The sequence below is a fragment of the Leuresthes tenuis genome, unplaced genomic scaffold, assembly GCF_036924035.1.
Source record: "Leuresthes tenuis unplaced genomic scaffold, fLeuTen1.0.hap1 SCAF_9, whole genome shotgun sequence".
Taxonomy (NCBI): Eukaryota; Metazoa; Chordata; class Actinopteri; order Atheriniformes; family Atherinopsidae; genus Leuresthes; species Leuresthes tenuis.
The window spans coordinates 24,958,349-24,967,738 of record NW_027325363.1 but is presented as its reverse complement, the minus strand read 5'-3'; the positions used below and the strand labels follow the sequence as shown (position 1 = coordinate 24,967,738).

The 9,390-nt window shown below is 42.7% G+C and overlaps 1 protein-coding gene across 2 annotated transcripts in view; it reads left to right on the top strand.

Annotated features, from left to right (window-relative positions):
- Nucleotides 1-342: 342 nt before the first annotated feature.
- Nucleotides 343-9,390, top strand: part of pik3cb (phosphatidylinositol-4,5-bisphosphate 3-kinase, catalytic subunit beta) — a 50,102-nt gene continuing 41,054 nt past the window's right edge. For both annotated transcript variants that reach the window (XM_072392984.1, XM_072392985.1), the window contains exon 1: nucleotides 343-630. The gene's annotated coding sequence lies outside the window, so the exon portion shown is untranslated. The remainder of the gene's footprint in view (nucleotides 631-9,390) is intronic.

Sequence of the window (9,390 nt, the reverse complement as noted above, 5' to 3'; positions counted from 1 at the left end):
CATCTGTCCGACAACTGGAAACATTTCCTCTTGCGTAGATATAATATAGTTTTTTCTTTTTAGTACAGTGACGATTGCAAGTACTCTTCAGGTAAAATTCTACTACCACCTAAATAATTCCCCTCAATATTACTGTTTTTCAAATAAAGCCCCTTGGTGTCCAAGTAATAGCTTGTTTTTCAAACTCCAACGTATAGTTAGCTTCCGACATAATAATAATAATAATAATAATAATAATAATAATAATAATAATAATAATAATAGTCTGATATCAAATAAATGAATAACTGCTTTTATTCTTGAAGTTCTGTCCGGATGTCCTCTTGGGCTCGCTCAGCAGGACTTTGATAGTGGCGGTGACTGGGGCAGCAGAGAGGGAGCTGGCGGAGGGAAATGTGTTGGTGGTGGTGCTTCACCTTCTCAAACAAACAGGAAGCACACCGCGTTGCTGTCCACCTGCGAGTCCTGTGTCCCACGGAGAGAGAGACTTTTAGAGCTGCTGGGTCCGCACAGGCGCCTTGTGTGCGAGAACAGTTTGTTTGGCGAAGACGTCGCGACAGTGTTACCTCTGAGCTGTTTTTATTTATCCGGCACATTCTTCAACGACCTGACACTGAGAAGTGAATGAAGGTAGGTCCCCACTTTTTAAGTTACTGATTTTAAGCGGTGCGTTTTTCACCCGCGGAATGAAGACGTCACGTCAAAAAAAAAAAAAAAAAAAACTACGTTCACCCGGTCTTGTCAAATTAACATCGCATTTTTGCTGGTTATAATAACGGTGGCGCCCTCGCAATTTCCATAACTTAATAGTCCATGTAAAGTTGATGTTTTTCTAATTCAGCAGCGGCAAGAGTAGTTTGTCAGCCATTAATCTGCATAAAGTCACTCTAGAGTGTAAAACAGACCGCAGGCTGCACCGTGAGTGTGTTGGCCACAGTTTTAAGTTGCAGTTTTTTTTTTAATGCGTTTCAGAATTCAAAATGTGTTCGCTGGCACTGACTTCTACCTCAAAGCAGGTCAACAACAAACTCATTAGGTCTTAGCTGTTTGTTCAGTGCTCCCTCCTGACGAGAACGGAATGTAGCATTCCGGAGTGACCTACAGACGGTGTTTTCACTGGAACTTTGTGGCTTGAAGATGATGCCTTAGATTTTTTTAGATGTGAAAAAAAAATCTGTTTTTTGTTGTTTTTTTTCGGGGAAATGAGCTCAGAAGCTCTTTTAGTCGGAGATACATGTCGGTGATTCCCCCTGCTCTTGTTCAGTAAGCTGACTCCTGCTCAGCTGACGACAGTGTGTCAGCTTTATTGTTGAGAAATTGACCGACAGACGAGCCAAAGAAAGAGGATGTGAAACTCCACAGAGTAAATCATGCAGTCAGCTTTTATTTCATAAAAAAATCGTGCGCTTGTTTCAGTATGAGCTATTTCATTTTTTATTTTTTGGACCCTCACTCTTTACCATCTGGTCAGTCCCCTTCAGATGCCACAGGTGAGTGTGTAATGGACGTTCATGTATACCTGACAGATGGAACGGGTCCATGCATATTCCCAATTTTGCTTTTAGCACATCACGATGAGGTTGAAACCATCAAGTTAAAGCGTAAAGTTTAAGCAGTGATTGGGGTTGAACGACAATATTGCATTAATAGTTTGGAAACGGGATAAGTGGATGAAAATGGATGTGAACAGTAGCCTTAACCTGAACAGATCAGTGTGTTTCTGCTCTGTTGCTCATTAGTACATCTTTCTGGAGTATTGTTCTCAGTAAGTTAAAAGGCAAGCTTGTTTGGTTTGAATTTAGGTGAAATTTCAGGGCGTTGCATGTCTTTTCCCTCATCAAGCCCCACCATTGCCTTCGAGGTATGGTTTTGGTTGTTATCTGTTTGTTCTTTAACGTTTGCCGCTGCTTCCTGTAGCCGACATGTAGTCCACTGCACCTCACCGCCTCCACTGTGTTTGAATGATCGAGTGCTGTGCTTTATACGTTGTTCCATACTCTTTTCTGTCATTGTTGCACAGCTTCACCTTTGTTTCATCCTCTCATTCTCTCTGTTTCATTCTCTCACTCGGCAGCAACATTTTGTTTTAGATATTTCCTCAGGTAAGCCTTTTGTGTTTGCTTTCACAAAGACATATATTTGTTCCAAAGCTGGACGCTTTTGCTCCGACGTCACTGAGAGTGATCCTGAATGAACAGTTAGGGAGTCTCCGGCGAAATGTTGCAGTTTGGAGTCAGGTTTTGGCACGTCTACCAAACCAGTAACGTCTCCCAATAAAATTGCTGGATCTGCACATGGATATCGTGAGAGTTCTTTTTCTATTCTCTCCCTCTCTCTTTTTGGTGTGTGCTTGCATGTTTGCACTCAGCATGCCACAGTTATTACGCATCTTTTGGCCCCCTTTCTCTTCGTGCTTGATAACAGAAGAGGAAAAAAAACCTGTTGTATATCAGAGTTTGAGTTCCTTCTATGTCTGCAGACGCAGCCGGTGTGCTTTGTGATAAATTGGACACGCGTATTCCAGATTAGGGGGAAAAATAGAAATTCCCAATTTTTCATCATTTAGTTACAAATGTTGATATCCAGTGGTCCTGACAGCCCTGCATAGAGCAGGGTCTGGTGTCAAGTCCCCTCTGAGGTAAAGTTGGAGAACACTGATAAGGCGAGCTGACGTCACTCTTCAGACGTCAGCCAACAATGCAGCTATTTACCCCAAGCCAGATTTAGTCTGAAAGCGGGCCTCTCTGAGAAACTGGGCACAAATGAAAGCAGAATTCTAACCAAGTGTTTGACAAAAACAGCAGAGATGGCATCTGTCTTCTGTATCATTTGCCTTACGAAGCTGAACATGAAGTTGGGTTGTTTTCTGTTGGAAGATTCCTGATGTGGTGATGTTACCTGACAGAGGAAAGTGAGTTACAACTTTAGAGAAAACGTGTCATCGGTCTCTGTGGCAACTATCATGCTTCAACTCACTGGTAAAATTCAAGCAAGAATACTTGTTAGCTGAAACGAGCACACGTTCTTTGAATGGCATCAGTGTGTTTGGTCGAAGTCTTCAGTTCCACAGCACGTTTCTCATTGTATTATTCCTGTGCTCAGAGGCTCCCAACTCTTATTTCAGTGTGTGTGAAAACTTCAGAGCGAACAGCAGTAGAAACCGAAGATGTGTTACGATTCAGTAGCTACAAGGTGAAAATGCTGACCTTCAGCTTTAAGGAGTGTTCACGTCACTACGGAATAAGCGGTATGGGAAAGTTTGAAAACTTAAAGCATCTTTTGACTCTGAGTTTTCAGAACTCTGAAAAACTTTATGTCAAGCTACACATTATGGCATGGATCTAGTAAACTTTGGTGTGTGATGAAGTCAGACTGTGCATTCATGGCACCGACTGATTCATAGGCTTAAAGACGTGACTGCGATTCCCACTGCTATTTTTCTCTGTGCTGTGACCTTCCTGGCGGTCGAGATAGCAGCTGGTAGGCATATCACACAAACAAGGCTTTTCCTGCCTCAACTTAACCAGATTTACTTCATTGTCAACATCCCAAGCACAACATTTCACATTTTTTACCTCAGTCTATTCCATTCACACTTTTTTCTGTTTTTCTCTCCTGTAATGGCACCAGCGTTGCATTTTATTCGGATTTGGGAGGTTTCATTTGGAAAATGATAACTTGCAGTATACTCTACTAAATGCAGTATGTTTGCTTTCATTGTGGACAGGCTCCCTGTGTGTTAATGGTCCCTGACCTTCTGGTTTTAGCCTGGCAGGTATGAGTTGTTTTTTTTTGTCCCTCTCTCACTGCCGCCATTGAATGCTTTTAATTCAATACTTTACTTTTTCTCCACATCTGAAAAGCAGCGGTCTCGTAGCCTCGGATAAAACTTTGTTTTTTTGCATTGCCTGTGTGAGAACAACCAGCTCATTTGGAGTAAAACACCCGTGTGTTGCAATTGCCATTTCTTTGTGTCTCTTTTCCCTTATGTCCCTGCATGTCCCTCCACCCTCTTGCTCTCTTACTCACTCACACTTCCTGCCGTTTCACTTTTAAAGCAGTTGCCACTCATTACAGCACAAGGCTTGCATAATATCCTCTCAAAGAACAATGTGTAAGGGAGATGATGGATGTCTTCTGTGAGGATTAGTTTGTGCCATGTGGCTTTTTTGCAATTTGTCTGCTGGCTGTCATGATTACCGTGACTGCATTTAAGCCTCAGAATGGTGTCTTCTGGCAGTGCTGATTAAGGACAGAGGATGGTGAATACGTAGGAATGGAAATTGCCACAGCGAGGAATGCCTCTGACTGAGAGGTGAGAGTGGCCTGTTGGAATTCTCATCTTCACTGCACAGCAGGCCGGGACCTGCCGAGGAATGCAGGGAAGACAGCAGGAGAGGGATATGTAATGAAAAGAGAAAGCCACTGTACTGTTGTAGAGTGTAATGTAAAACAGTAAAAGCGGAGAGGAATCTGTCTGCACTCAAACCACATGTGGTCAAGTGCATATGTGGATAGCAACAAATTTGCCTAAATTGAATCCAGTAGGCAAAATCTATAAACCAATTCAAACCTTGGCAGCCTCCATCCCACACTCTTAACGTCAAGAAAATCTTGTCGTCCTCCAAACAGACTTGAGAGTTTTTTTTAAGTCGGCTCGTTTGGCCCTCGCTCTCACTTAAAACATCACAGTCTCGTTCTTGTAGGAAGTGCAGACTCATCTAACATGCTGCAGGCTGCTCTGTGCGCTGGGTGATGCAGGCTGTTGTTGTGCAGTGGGATGCGGCACCGGTGTGAAGGTGAGACACTGCTGTGTTGGTATTTGGCAGATAGACTCATCCACAGATCATCTGTCGGACAACTGGAAACATTTCCTGTTGCGCTGAATCGTTGTCGGCAAACGTGGGTAAGAAGCGATTATTTGCAGGTTGTTTCATGCTCCCATCTGCCGAAAATTTCACAATAACGGCAACAAAAAAGGATCCAGACACTAGTTGTTAGACGTTAATCTGATGATTCTCAGGTGATCAACAACACAGAGTTATGTATATTCTCAGTGAAATAGCATATAAAACAACATTTATACAGCTTGGAAAATTACGTGTAATTTAAGTCCACATAGTCTATAACTTCTATGTTATACTGTGTTATATACTATGTAACATAAGAACACGTTTGGTGTAAGTGAAAAGCCTGTCTGCCTTTACCTGCGCACTACATTTGTGGCTAGCGGCTGCCTGTATATAAACCTGGAGAAGCTTTGCTTGTCATTCAGTCAAATTTAACTTCAAGAGGAAAATCTCCAGAGAAAATGCATTGACAGCTGTGTTAGTCAATTCCATCCGTTAGTTCTTAGATCCACTTGCTCTTGTTGAGGGTCACACTGCGTTACAGCCAGGATACGCTCTGGACATGTTGGCCGTCCATCATAGGGCGATCGAATGCAAAGCTTCTCAAACAGTGAACTCCAGTATTGGTGATCATATTTCACATTGCTGTATATAGCGGAGGCATCGGTATAGTATTGATTTGGTGATGAAGTTGTGTATCATTTGGAATTTTCATGATTTAAGTGAGGGTCAAATGCTGCACTCGATTTATTGAAGCCGGAGGCAGTTTTAATGCATGTTTGTCAAGTTTGTTGAATTACTTGGCTTTAATGGAGCAATAATAAGGGTATTTACATGAGCAAAATGGCTGTGTGGTGATTAGCAGTGTCACTTCACAGCAAGAGGGTTCCTGGTTTGAATGTCAGCTGGGGCCGTTCTGTGGGGAGTTTGCATGCTGTGTCCCTGTGGCTTCCTCCCACTGTCCAAAAAAACGTGCATGTCAGGTGATGCTGATGACGACACACACTCTGTCCCACGCGTACTCTGTGAGCACACGTTGAGCCTTGTGATAGATCTAAAGAACTTCTGGTTAAATGTGCAGACACACTGAGGTACGCTCGCATGCTGCCATACTACCAACATTTATTCTCCCACATATCCAGATGTTGCTAAAAACTGGAAAGTCTTACAACACGTGGGCTGTTTTTGGAGATGATGCATTATGGACAGAGTTTATCCCTTATTTCTGTCTTATTTGGTGTAGAATGACATTTGTCTTACATGTGTATAGATGGATAGATGACTTTAATTCCAAAGCTATGTCATCAGCATCCTGCTGTTCTCCTTATTTATAGACTCCTTAAGTCTGAACAGTGTTGAGTTTCTCTCGCTGCCTCCTTCTCAGTTCTGTCTCCCCTTTGTCCTATTAAACTATATGACCTCTGCCTGTGTTGAGCTACACCGTGCACCTGTCTTATAGTTCTGTCCGGTGTTGAATAAACATGCACTTGTCATCCAAGCGATCCTCAGTACTGTATCCCAGCCTGCAATGGACTTTTGCTCAGCCAGGCAGACGAAAGGTAACTGATTTACAGCATGTGAGAGAAACTTTTAAGATCAGAGGCTTGAACTCCACCCACCTGAAAGCACCTCAGAATAGTTTTTAGAGATGGAAATTAAGGAAAGAAGGGCAGAAGTGGGTAAAGGCCTCAGATAGACACAGACACCATAGAGTTTTTCAATGATCGAAGGCTTTCGTGTGAAATACTTCAAACTTTAAGTGTCGAACCCTTCTGTGTGTGAGTTTCTCATGGTCTGCTGTCATGGAGGCTCATAAACATCCCACTGTGCTAATGAGTGGGGTGTGCATTGTTTTTAGAATGGACAGACAGTAGTCCTTTTGTTTATGGTGAAGCCACGATGACGCACAGTCGAGTGTAATAGCCACTCAGGCCACACTTGGTTTGGGAGATGCATGAAATGTGTGCACTTGCACATTCCTTTTTAGCATATGTTGACTCATTGTCACACCGTCTGATATCTGTCTGTAGTTAAAAACTCAGCAAAATGTGTTAAGTTGATGTCTTACCTCGTCAGGCAGATTGTAGTTTACATTTTTCTATTTTGTTTCTGATTCTTTTAAGCAGGTTGTTGACATTCCAAATTATTAACATGATTGTTTTTATGCCCTTCGGTTGTCACTGCAAGGTAGAAAAAGACAATGATGCAGTGTCAGGCAGGGAGTGCCTTCAAGGCATATCGGTTTATTATGCAGCCCTCTGGGCCCCAAAACCCAATCAACTGTATACAAAGGAAGCACTTCATGGCTTCAGTATTTATGAGAATAACAAGAATTAAAAACATAGGACTGACCCTCATGGTCCATGCAGTGAAAAGAAAAGAAAGAAAGGGCATGTTAGAAGATTGGAGGTGTGTGTGTGTGTGTGTGTGTCTGGTAGTGCCCCAAGGTAAAGAACAGTGAGAGTCTTGGTCGGTGATGAAGCCCCCAGTCATTTAAGGCCTTAACATTCCTTACATTCCTGTACCAGGATGGGTGGAGGAGGGGAAGGGTGTGTTTTGTGGTCAAATGGGGAGAAAGAGAGTCATTTCAAAGTTAGGCTCTCACTGTGGTGGTTGTGAAATGATGAGGGTGACACAGGAAGACCCCGATGATGAAAAGAGTTGCCTCTCTGTTGGTCCTGCAGGACCGAGCAGGTCTACGTGCACTTATGTGTGTTACTTTTGCAGAAGAGACTGCACAAGCAGCGTGTAACACTTGACGTTGACGTCACTAGCCACTACTCTGTGCAGTGTGGTGAAAGTTGTTTTCCTCCCGCTGATGCCCCGCAGAAAGAACCTCTCATTTGTCCACGGTTGTGCACACAAACTGCTTCGGCTCCTCACCTGCCCACTCCTTGTTCTGAGAGTGGTAAATTAGAGGAAAACTAAAGCCTTATTAAAAATCTAAAGTAGGTCAAATTTGCTGGATTTTCTTCATCTGAACAAAACTCTTAAGAAGTATATTACTTAATAAGTTCCTCTAGATGAGATGGGGCCCTAAAAGAAAAATGCTGTTGCTTTTGTAATACATGTGCTCCATTTCCACTTTTTGTCCTGTGTTTCTTGAATGCCATTAAGGGAATTTCTTGACCATTTCTGGTGCTAACAAATGAATGCTTCCAGTAAGTCAGCCAGGTTTTATGGTACCATACACACACGCTGAGTGTTCTGATGATTTAGATTAAGAGCCTGTTTTACAGTAATATGCGGGAGTCTTGAGCTACCTCTCATTTTCCCTATATTTTGCTTCCAAGGAAGCAGACTGTTTAAAGAATATTTCAGAGTTTCTTCTTTGTGCAGCCTGTTCACGTATTTTCAGTCCAGCCTTTGTACTAGACCATTTTCATAGGAATGTGTTTTGTCAAGCTAATTAGCACTGTTCTATGAACCATTCAAGCATATGAAGGCACCTAATTCAACGGACGATCTAGTGTTGTATCTGTACATAACAGACAATTTTAAAATGTATCATGTAGCAGTTTGGTACCAGCGATGTCTCGCAAGGGCGCATCGTTTGAAAGATAACAGTTTGAGAAGAATAACATTATTTTGGATGGGGGGCTGAGAGATGCAGCTGACCTTTCAGTTGACCCATCCACTGTTCCTTGAAGTTTCATCAGAGCTGGTTTCCATTCTTAAGGAAGGGAAAGGTTGAGGTATGCCAGATTACAAAAGAACTGGACTGAAACTCCACTGGAACAGGTCTTGAGCCTAGACCTCAACATTTACTGAAGCAGTGTAAGATCATGTTGACGGAGAACGGAACACAATCCAGCCAACATGTAAAGGACAGCTTTGAAATTTTCTTCAAGAAACCCAGAGAACTATTCCTGAAGACTACTTAAAGAAATTACTAAAAAACTTGCCTAAAGGTGTTCAGGCTGTGTTAATAAAAATAAAGGTTTTCATACCAAATATTGATTTGGTATGAAAATTTGTTATGGGCCTTTCTGTGTGGAGTTTGCATGTTCTCCCCATGTATGCGTGGGTTCTCTCCGTGTACTCCGGCTTCCTCCCACCATCCAAAAACATGCATGTTAGGTTAATTGGTGACTCCAAATTGTCCGTAGGAGGGAGTGTGAGCGTGCATGGTTGTTTGTCTCGTTTGTCTCTATGTGGCCCTGTGATGGACTGGCGACCTGTCCAGGGTGTACCCCGCCTTTCGCCCGATGACAGCTGGGATAGGCTCCAGCCCACCCGCTACCTGATTAACAGATTGACGGTATAGAAGATGGATGGATGGATATTGATTTTGAGGCTGGTTATAATTGTCTGTTTTTCACCCTCCATATTACACGTCATTGCTGAACCTATTTCCCATTGTCCTGGCATAATGTAATGAATAGACTTTTTGCTACAGGTGGGTTTTGGGTGTTACCACAATCATTACCGGCAGCTCCTATTCATTTACCGGTTCCTTGTATAACGTGCTCCTTCCAATTCCCTACCTATTATTTTTGGAAAGTGCTCGCTCCTTTCCACCCAGATGGTTCTGTGTAAC